The sequence below is a fragment of the Coffea arabica genome, chromosome 11c (genome assembly GCF_036785885.1).
Source record: "Coffea arabica cultivar ET-39 chromosome 11c, Coffea Arabica ET-39 HiFi, whole genome shotgun sequence".
Lineage (NCBI taxonomy): Eukaryota > Viridiplantae > Streptophyta > Magnoliopsida > Gentianales > Rubiaceae > Coffea > Coffea arabica.
The window spans coordinates 11,884,337-11,895,039 of NC_092330.1; positions in this window are offsets into that span (position 1 = coordinate 11,884,337).

Here is a 10,703-nt window from a genome sequence, read left to right on the forward strand (position 1 = left end):
TTGAAGGGACTTGTTTGCGTTAAGTTTGTGATCTAAGACTTGGTTTTGAGCAAGGCAATGATACATGATGGATGGTTTCTGAGCCGTGGAGGTGAGTGACCCTAAACTGTTTCCAAAGTTCTTATGAACCGTTTCTTGCACTATTTACTTGATTGCATATCATGAGTGCTTGCATGTGGCCCATGACATATTTTGGCTTAAATGAGTGCTTGGAATTCGTGTGCTGAACACCAACGTCTCCACCTCTGTGTACTGTTCATCTGGAGCAAATGGCTCCCCCACTGACTGTTTACTGTTTAATGTTTGTTTGGAGCGTTGGGTGTTTCAGTACAACGATTTCGCTGGCTCACGAGAGCAATAAATGTACAGTTGATCTTGAAATCATGACATCACTGAAATGAACGACTGTGAAACTGAATTGATTACTGATTTTAATGGTTACTCGCTGAGCTTCTAGCTCACCCCAAAAATGTTTTACTTCCCCCCCCCACAGGGCTCAAGGCGAAGAAAAGCTTGGAGTGCTTATTCACGTGACTGGATGGCTTATATCGTGTACAGTTTAAGTTTGGATCTATTTTATGTACGAGTTGGTCTTGTATAAATATTTGAAATTGATATGGATGTAAGTATACGTTCCACGATTGGAATCAGTTTCCGCTGCATTTGTAATATGTAATCATTGGAGAATTTGATGTAATTTTGAGGTTTATTCTTGTAATTCATTTGAGGACTGTAGTGAGCGACTGAGTCCCGGCGAGAGCTGGGCAGGCGACCCGCCGAACCCTCTGGTACGCCCTAGGGGGAGGTGGGGCCGTTACAAGTGGTATCAGAGCTTAGGTTTCAGATCTCTGTAGTGTATCCTAGGCTTGAAGTTTAGGATGCCGGACTGTGGGTTTGATTTGACGCTTGAGAGATTTGTGCGGGATGTCTTGACTTGAGTGGTACAAGATGGAATGTCGAGGACGACATTCTGTTAAGGAGGGGAGATTGTGACGCCCCGAAAAAAAATGAGTGTGAGAACCCGTAGAAAACCCTAATCTTTTCCGAGGGTTTTATTTCCTTTAATAGCATGTTTTCTGCATTTCCTGGCTTAGGAAATTTTCCTGAGGAATTTTTATGAGTAATTATAGTTTTTAGATGATTTTTCTAGCCTTGGAGAGTTTTTGGAAAATTAAGAATATATATTGGACGTGGGACCCATTAGTGCGAAAAGTTTGGAAAAATTCGGCCAATAAGGTTAAGTTTTGGATACTGTGTAAACTTTATCGGGTGTTACGAGATAAGTAGAGTGTGTGATATGATTGATGTGAGAGGAAAAGAAAAGGATTGACATGCATTAATGGAGTGCCACGTGTCACTTGGTGGTTGGTTGGACTTTATGGTTTACTATTCACATTTTTGACTTTTTTGACCAAAGGTTAAATATCTTCAAAATTCATTAAAATTTCCTCATTCTTTCTTCACCATAGCTGGCCCTCTCAAGCTCCAAAAGGAAGAGAACTCCATCAACTTTCAAGCTTCTACTTGGTGCAAATCACCCAAAAACATTAGCTTACATCCATTTTACTCCATACAATCTTTCCTTTTAGTGATAGTGAGTGCTTTAGTGAAGTTTTTTGGAAGAGCTAAGGTGTCCTACTACTTCCTCTCTCTTGTTTTCTTGGTAAGTGATGCTCAAACTTCCTCCTACACCTAATGATGCTTAAGTTATGCTTAGTAGTGATTAAAGTGCTGAAATTTCTGGTTTTTATCTTGGTTTGAAATGATTTGGTGAAGTTTTTCTATTTTTGAGGAATTTTCTGGTTTAATATGATCTTGATGTTGGGGACTTGTATGATGAATTGTAATGGTGGAAAATGACTCTAGTGAGTGTGAATTGTTGATAAATGCAATCAATTTTGGATTTGGATGGAAAAATGGAAAGTTAGGGTTCATGAACCCCAATTCTGTCCGGTTTTAGATCATAGGGTTAGAGGCCGAATTGGACTTTGCTCAAAACATGAAAGTTGTAGGTATTGATGTGTTTGAGGTGCCTGTAAAATTTCAGGTCATTTGGATTAGTGTAGTGTGAGTTATGTCGAAATTACTGTAGCTGTTCTGCTTTGGCCAGAATGCGAAAACTGCGTTTGTATTTGGCTATTTTGACTGGAATTGGTTGGGATTTTGAAGTTGGTGTCTTCTGATGAAATGTAGCTGGATGTCTTAGCTAACATATGCCTTTGGAATTTCGGCATTTGGACTTGTATAGACTGAGTTATACCGATTACAGTTTTATTGGTTTTGCAAACCTGTTTTGGTAATTCTGGATTTGTATTTTGCATATTTGACCTAGTTGTGCTAGGATCTGGACTGAGTGACCTTCTACATTGTTGTAGCCCTGGTTCTTAGCTTCGAAACGGTGTATCTTACACCCCCATCCGACAATCGTAGCGCCCTTGGTACCATTACCGCAAAATGACGTCAAAACTGTTTTTCTGGTTTTGAGCTTAACCTTCATTTTCGGACTTTTCCCTAGCTTGACTTGTCTTTGTACTACTTGGAGCTTGCTGAATGGATATTAGATGAACTTATTTGTGTGACTTTGGGACTGGCTGAAGTAATAATGAAGCCATGATGGCTGGAAAAGTTAGCAAATTCAGGGGAAGAGCTGTCCGAACTTTGAAGGGACTTGTTTGCGTTAAGTTTGTGATCTAACACTTGGTTTTGAGCAAGGCAATGATACATGATGGATGGTTTCTGAGCCGTGGAGGTGAGTGACCCTAAACTGTTTCCAAAGTTCTTATGAACCGTTTCTTGCACTATTTACTTGATTGCATATCATGAGTGCTTGCATGTGGCCCATGACATATTTTGGCTTAAATGAGTGCTTGGAATTCGTGTGCTGAACACCAACGTCTCCACCTCTGTGTACTGTTCATCTGGAGCAAATGGCTCCCCCACTGACTGTTTACTGTTTAATGTTTGTTTGGAGCGTTGGGTGTTTCAGTACAACGATTTCGCTGGCTCACGAGAGCAATAAATGTACAGTTGATCTTGAAATCATGACATCACTGAAATGAACGACTGTGAAACTGAATTGATTACTGATTTTAATGGTTACTCGCTGAGCTTCTAGCTCACCCCAAAAATGTTTTACTTCCCCCCCCACAGGGCTCAAGGCGAAGAAAAGCTTGGAGTGCTTATTCACGTGACTGGATGGCTTATATCGTGTACAGTTTAAGTTTGGATCTATTTTATGTACGAGTTGGTCTTGTATAAATATTTGAAATTGATATGGATGTAAGTATACGTTCCACGATTGGAATCAGTTTCCGCTGCATTTGTAATATGTAATCATTGGAGAATTTGATGTAATTTTGAGGTTTATTCTTGTAATTCATTTGAGGACTGTAGTGAGCGACTGAGTCCCGGCGAGAGGTGGGCAGGCGACCCGCCGAACCCTCTGGTACGCCCTAGGGGGAGGTGGGGCCGTTACAAGTGGTATCAGAGCTTAGGTTTCAGATCTCTGTAGTGTATCCTAGGCTTGAAGTTTAGGATGCCGGACTGTGGGTTTGATTTGACGCTTGAGAGATTTGTGCGGGATGTCTTGACTTGAGTGGTACAAGATGGAATGTCGAGGACGACATTCTGTTAAGGAGGGGAGATTGTGACGCCCCGAAAAAAAATGAGTGTGACAACCCGTAGAAAACCCTAATCTTTTCCGAGGGTTTTATTTCCTTTAATAGCATGTTTTCTGCATTTCCTGGCTTAGGAAATTTTCCCGAGGAATTTTTATGAGTAATTATAGTTTTTAGATGATTTTTCTAGCCTTGGAGAGTTTTTGGAAAATTAAGAATATATATTGGACGTGGGACCCATTAGTGCGAAAAGTTTGGAAAAATTCGGCCAATAAGGTTAAGTTTTGGATACTGTGTAAACTTTATCGGGTGTTACGAGATAAGTAGAGTGTGTGATATGATTGATGTGAGAGGAAAAGAAAAGGATTGACATGCATTAATGGAGTGCCACGTGTCACTTGGTGGTTGGTTGGAATTTATGGTTTACTATTCACATTTTTGACTTTTTTGACCAAAGGTTAAATATCTTCAAAATTCATTAAAATTTCCTCATTCTTTCTTCACCATAGCTGGCCCTCTCAAGCTCCAAAAGGAAGAGAACTCCATCAACTTTCAAGCTTCTACTTGGTGCAAATCACCCAAAAACATTAGCTTACATCCATTTTACTCCATACAATCTTTCCTTTTAGTGATAGTGAGTGCTTTAGTGAAGTTTTTTGGAAGAGCTAAGGTGTCCTACTACTTCCTCTCTCTTGTTTTCTTGGTAAGTGATGCTCAAACTTCCTCCTACACCTAATGATGCTTAAGTTATGCTTAGTAGTGATTAAAGTGCTGAAATTTCTGGTTTTTATCTTGGTTTGAAATGATTTGGTGAAGTTTTTCTATTTTTGAGGAATTTTCTGGTTTAATATGATCTTGATGTTGGGGACTTGTATGATGAATTGTAATGGTGGAAAATGACTCTAGTGAGTGTGAATTGTTGATAAATGCAATCAATTTTGGATTTGGATGGAAAAATGGAAAGTTAGGGTTCATGAACCCCAATTCTGTCCGGTTTTAGATCATAGGGTTAGAGGCCGAATTGGACTTTGCTCAAAACATGAAAGTTGTAGGTATTGATGTGTTTGAGGTGCCTGTAAAATTTCAGGTCATTTGGATTAGTGTAGTGTGAGTTATGTCGAAATTACTGTAGCTGTTCTGCTTTGGCCAGAATGCGAAAACTGCGTTTGTATTTGGCTATTTTGACTGGAATTGGTTGGGATTTTGAAGTTGGTGTCTTCTGATGAAATGTAGCTGGATGTCTTAGCTAACATATGCCTTTGGAATTTCGGCATTTGGACTTGTATAGACTGAGTTATACCGATTACAGTTTTATTGGTTTTGCAAACCTGTTTTGGTAATTCTGGATTTGTATTTTGCATATTTGACCTAGTTGTGCTAGGATCTGGACTGAGTGACCTTCTACATTGTTGTAGCCCTGGTTCTTAGCTTCGAAACGGTGTATCTTACACCCCCATCCGACAATCGTAGCGCCCTTGGTACCATTACCGCAAAATGACGTCAAAACTGTTTTTTTGGTTTTGAGCTTAACCTTCATTTTCGGACTTTTCCCTAGCTTGACTTGTCTTTGTACTACTTGGAGCTTGCTGAATGGATATTAGATGAACTTATTTGTGTGACTTTGGGACTGGCTGAAGTAATAATGAAGCCATGATGGCTGGAAAAGTTAGCAAATTCAGGGGAAGAGCTGTCCGAACTTTGAAGGGACTTGTTTGCGTTAAGTTTGTGATCTAACACTTGGTTTTGAGCAAGGCAATGATACATGATGGATGGTTTCTGAGCCGTGGAGGTGAGTGACCCTAAACTGTTTCCAAAGTTCTTATGAACCGTTTCTTGCACTATTTACTTGATTGCATATCATGAGTGCTTGCATGTGGCCCATGACATATTTTGGCTTAAATGAGTGCTTGGAATTCGTGTGCTGAACACCAACGTCTCCACCTCTGTGTACTGTTCATCTGGAGCAAATGGCTCCCCCACTGACTGTTTACTGTTTAATGTTTGTTTGGAGCGTTGGGTGTTTCAGTACAACGATTTCGCTGGCTCACGAGAGCAATAAATGTACAGTTGATCTTGAAATCATGACATCACTGAAATGAACGACTGTGAAACTGAATTGATTACTGATTTTAATGGTTACTCGCTGAGCTTCTAGCTCACCCCAAAAATGTTTTACTTCCCCCCCCACAGGGCTCAAGGCGAAGAAAAGCTTGGAGTGCTTATTCACGTGACTGGATGGCTTATATCGTGTACAGTTTAAGTTTGGATCTATTTTATGTACGAGTTGGTCTTGTATAAATATTTGAAATTGATATGGATGTAAGTATACGTTCCACGATTGGAATCAGTTTCCGCTGCATTTGTAATATGTAATCATTGGAGAATTTGATGTAATTTTGAGGTTTATTCTTGTAATTCATTTGAGGACTGTAGTGAGCGACTGAGTCCCGGCGAGAGCTGGGCAGGCGACCCGCCGAACCCTCTGGTACGCCCTAGGGGGAGGTGGGGCCGTTACAAGTGGTATCAGAGCTTAGGTTTCAGATCTCTGTAGTGTATCCTAGGCTTGAAGTTTAGGATGCCGGACTGTGGGTTTGATTTGACGCTTGAGAGATTTGTGCGGGATGTCTTGACTTGAGTGGTACAAGATGGAATGTCGAGGACGACATTCTGTTAAGGAGGGGAGATTGTGACGCCCCGAAAAAAAATGAGTGTGAGAACCCGTAGAAAACCCTAATCTTTTCCGAGGGTTTTATTTCCTTTAATAGCATGTTTTCTGCATTTCCTGGCTTAGGAAATTTTCCTGAGGAATTTTTATGAGTAATTATAGTTTTTAGATGATTTTTCTAGCCTTGGAGAGTTTTTGGAAAATTAAGAATATATATTGGACGTGGGACCCATTAGTGCGAAAAGTTTGGAAAAATTCGGCCAATAAGGTTAAGTTTTGGATACTGTGTAAACTTTATCGGGTGTTACGAGATAAGTAGAGTGTGTGATATGATTGATGTGAGAGGAAAAGAAAAGGATTGACATGCATTAATGGAGTGCCACGTGTCACTTGGTGGTTGGTTGGACTTTATGGTTTACTATTCACATTTTTGACTTTTTTGACCAAAGGTTAAATATCTTCAAAATTCATTAAAATTTCCTCATTCTTTCTTCACCATAGCTGGCCCTCTCAAGCTCCAAAAGGAAGAGAACTCCATCAACTTTCAAGCTTCTACTTGGTGCAAATCACCCAAAAACATTAGCTTACATCCATTTTACTCCATACAATCTTTCCTTTTAGTGATAGTGAGTGCTTTAGTGAAGTTTTTTGGAAGAGCTAAGGTGTCCTACTACTTCCTCTCTCTTGTTTTCTTGGTAAGTGATGCTCAAACTTCCTCCTACACCTAATGATGCTTAAGTTATGCTTAGTAGTGATTAAAGTGCTGAAATTTCTGGTTTTTATCTTGGTTTGAAATGATTTGGTGAAGTTTTTCTATTTTTGAGGAATTTTCTGGTTTAATATGATCTTGATGTTGGGGACTTGTATGATGAATTGTAATGGTGGAAAATGACTCTAGTGAGTGTGAATTGTTGATAAATGCAATCAATTTTGGATTTGGATGGAAAAATGGAAAGTTAGGGTTCATGAACCCCAATTCTGTCCGGTTTTAGATCATAGGGTTAGAGACCGAATTGGACTTTGCTCAAAACATGAAAGTTGTAGGTATTGATGTGTTTGAGGTGCCTGTAAAATTTCAGGTCATTTGGATTAGTGTAGTGTGAGTTATGTCGAAATTACTGTAGCTGTTCTGCTTTGGCCAGAATGCGAAAACTGCGTTTGTATTTGGCTATTTTGACTGGAATTGGTTGAAGTTGGTGTCTTCTGATGAAATGTAGCTGGATGTCTTAGCTAACATATGCCATTGGAATTTCGGCATTTGGACTTGTATAGACTGAGTTATACCGATTACAGTTTTATTGGTTTTGCAAACCTGTTTTGGTAATTCTGGATTTGTATTTTGCATATTTGACCTAGTTGTGCTAGGATCTGGACTGAGTGACCTTCTACATTGTTGTAGCCCTGGTTCTTAGCTTCGAAACGGTGTATCTTACACCCCCATCCGACAATCGTAGCGCCCTTGGTACCATTACCGCAAAATGACGTCAAAACTGTTTTTCTGGTTTTGAGCTTAACCTTCATTTTCGGACTTTTCCCTAGCTTGACTTGTCTTTGTACTACTTGGAGCTTGCTGAATGGATATTAGATGAACTTATTTGTGTGACTTTGGGACTGGCTGAAGTAATAATGAAGCCATGATGGCTGGAAAAGTTAGCAAATTCAGGGGAAGTGCTGTCCGAACTTTGAAGGGACTTGTTTGCGTTAAGTTTGTGATCTAAGACTTGGTTTTGAGCAAGGCAATGATACATGATGGATGGTTTCTGAGCCGTGGAGGTGAGTGACCCTAAACTGTTTCCAAAGTTCTTATGAACCGTTTCTTGCACTATTTACTTGATTGCATATCATGAGTGCTTGCATGTGGCCCATGACATATTTTGGCTTAAATGAGTGCTTGGAATTCGTGTGCTGAACACCAACGTCTCCACCTCTGTGTACTGTTCATCTGGAGCAAATGGCTCCCCCACTGACTGTTTACTGTTTAATGTTTGTTTGGAGCGTTGGGTGTTTCAGTACAACGATTTCGCTGGCTCACGAGAGCAATAAATGTACAGTTGATCTTGAAATCATGACATCACTGAAATGAACGACTGTGAAACTGAATTGATTACTGATTTTAATGGTTACTCGCTGAGCTTCTAGCTCACCCCAAAAATGTTTTACTTCCCCCCCCACAGGGCTCAAGGCGAAGAAAAGCTTGGAGTGCTTATTCACGTGACTGGATGGCTTATATCGTGTACAGTTTAAGTTTGGATCTATTTTATGTACTAGTTGGTCTTGTATAAATATTTGAAATTGATATGGATGTAAGTATACGTTCCACGATTGGAATCAGTTTCCGCTGCATTTGTAATATGTAATCATTGGAGAATTTGATGTAATTTTGAGGTTTATTCTTGTAATTCATTTGAGCGACTGAGTCCCGGCGAGAGTTGGGCAGGCGGCTCGCCGAACCCTCTGGTTCGCCTTAGGGGGAGGTGGGGCCGTTACACTACACCTGATGCATCACATTCAACTTCAAAAGTTATGTCAAAATTAGGTAACGCAAGAAGTGGTGCATGTGTGAGTTTGTGCTTGACTAATTGGAAAGCCTTATCTTGTGCTTCCCTCCAAAAGAAGTTCTCGTTCTTCTTCATGACCGTAGTGAGTGGTGCTGCAATAGTACTGAAGTCCTTCACAAAGCGGCGGTAAAAACTGGGTAAACCATGTGAACGTCACTAACAGAGGTAGGTTTCGGCCATTTTTGAATGGCTTTGATCTTCTCTTCATCTACTTGAATTCCCTATGCACTAACTACATATCCTAGAAACACCACATGATCAATACAAAATGTACACTTCTTAAGATTGGCGTATAGCCTCTCTTTTCGAAGTACCTCAAAAATAGATTTGAGGTGCACAAAATGCTCCTCTAAACTTCTACTATAGATAAGAATATCATTAAAATAGACCATAACAAATTTTCCAAGGAAAGGTCTCAAAACATGGTTCATTAAGCGCATGAAGGTATTGGGTTCATTAGTTAAATCAAAAGGCATGACTAACCACTCATATAAACTATGTTTTGTTTTGAAAGCGATTTTCCACTCATCTCCTTCCTTCATTCTTATTTGGTGGTAACCACTTTTCAGATCAATTTTAGTAAAAATAATGACACCATGCAATTCATCCAACATATCATCTAACCCAGGGATAGGGTGATGATATTTTATCGTGATGGCATTCACTGCCCTACAGTCGATGCACATTCTCCAAGCTCCATCTTTCTTGGGCACGAGAATCATAGGTACAACACATGGATTTAGACTTTCTCGAGCCCAACCTTCCTTAGCAATTCCTTCACTTGCTTTTATAGTTCCTTTGTTTCTTTCGGTCCCATCATATAGGCAGGTTTGTTAGGCTGTGGGGCTCCCAGAATGAGATCAATTTGATGTTCAATCCCTCTTAGAGGTGGTAATCCATCTGGCACATCCTCTGAGAATATATTCTTGGACTCCTGCAAAAGAGATAACACTTCGGTAGGTAAAGAGTTAGTAGGTATAAAAGATATGACCAACTCTTCCTTGCACACAAGTACGAGTAAGAGTTGGTTGGAAGTCAAAACTCATATTACATCGTTGGCTTTTACTAGCAAGCTTAGCTTCCCTTGGTCATCCTCTCTCTTAGCTTAACCTATTGTTGCTTTTTTTCTCCTTAAGGGCTCGGCCCTAGTCTCCTTCTTTTCTTCCTCACTTTTCTCTCGCTTTTTCCTCTCAAGTTCTAGCTCATATTCTTTTTGGAGTCTCATTTGATCTTTATACACTTGTTTTGGAGTGAGGGGTACAAGATTTATTTTCCTAATACAATGCATGAAAACATATTTGTTTGCTCTTTCCTTGAACTCAACGTCTTTGTCATATTGCCAAGGTCGCCCAAGTATGATGTGACTTGCTTGCATCGGCACAACATCACAAGTGACTTCATCTTCATATCTTCTAATTCGAAATGGTACCTTCACTTGTCTAAACATACGGATATCTCCTTCATTGTTTAACCATTGAAGGCGAAAAGATTTTGGATGCTTGATAGTTGGGAGCCCTAGCCTTTCTACCATGAGTAGACTAGTCACATTGGCACCACTCCCACTATCAATGACAATGCTACATACCTTATCCTTGATGTGACACCTGGTGTAGAAAAGGTTGTCCCGTTGTGCTTCAATTTCCTCTTCCTTGGCTAGAGTAGTGAGGACCTTTTGAACCACCAAACAGCCAATCTCCTCATTAATAGGTAATTTTTCGTCCGACTCTATCTCTTCCTTAACAAGAGGTGGCATACCTTCATATTCTTCCTCCTCATCAGAGATAACTTCCCCATTCGGCAATATAAGCATGGTACGTTGATTGGGGCATTGCGAGGCGATATGACCGAAGCCTTGACACTTAA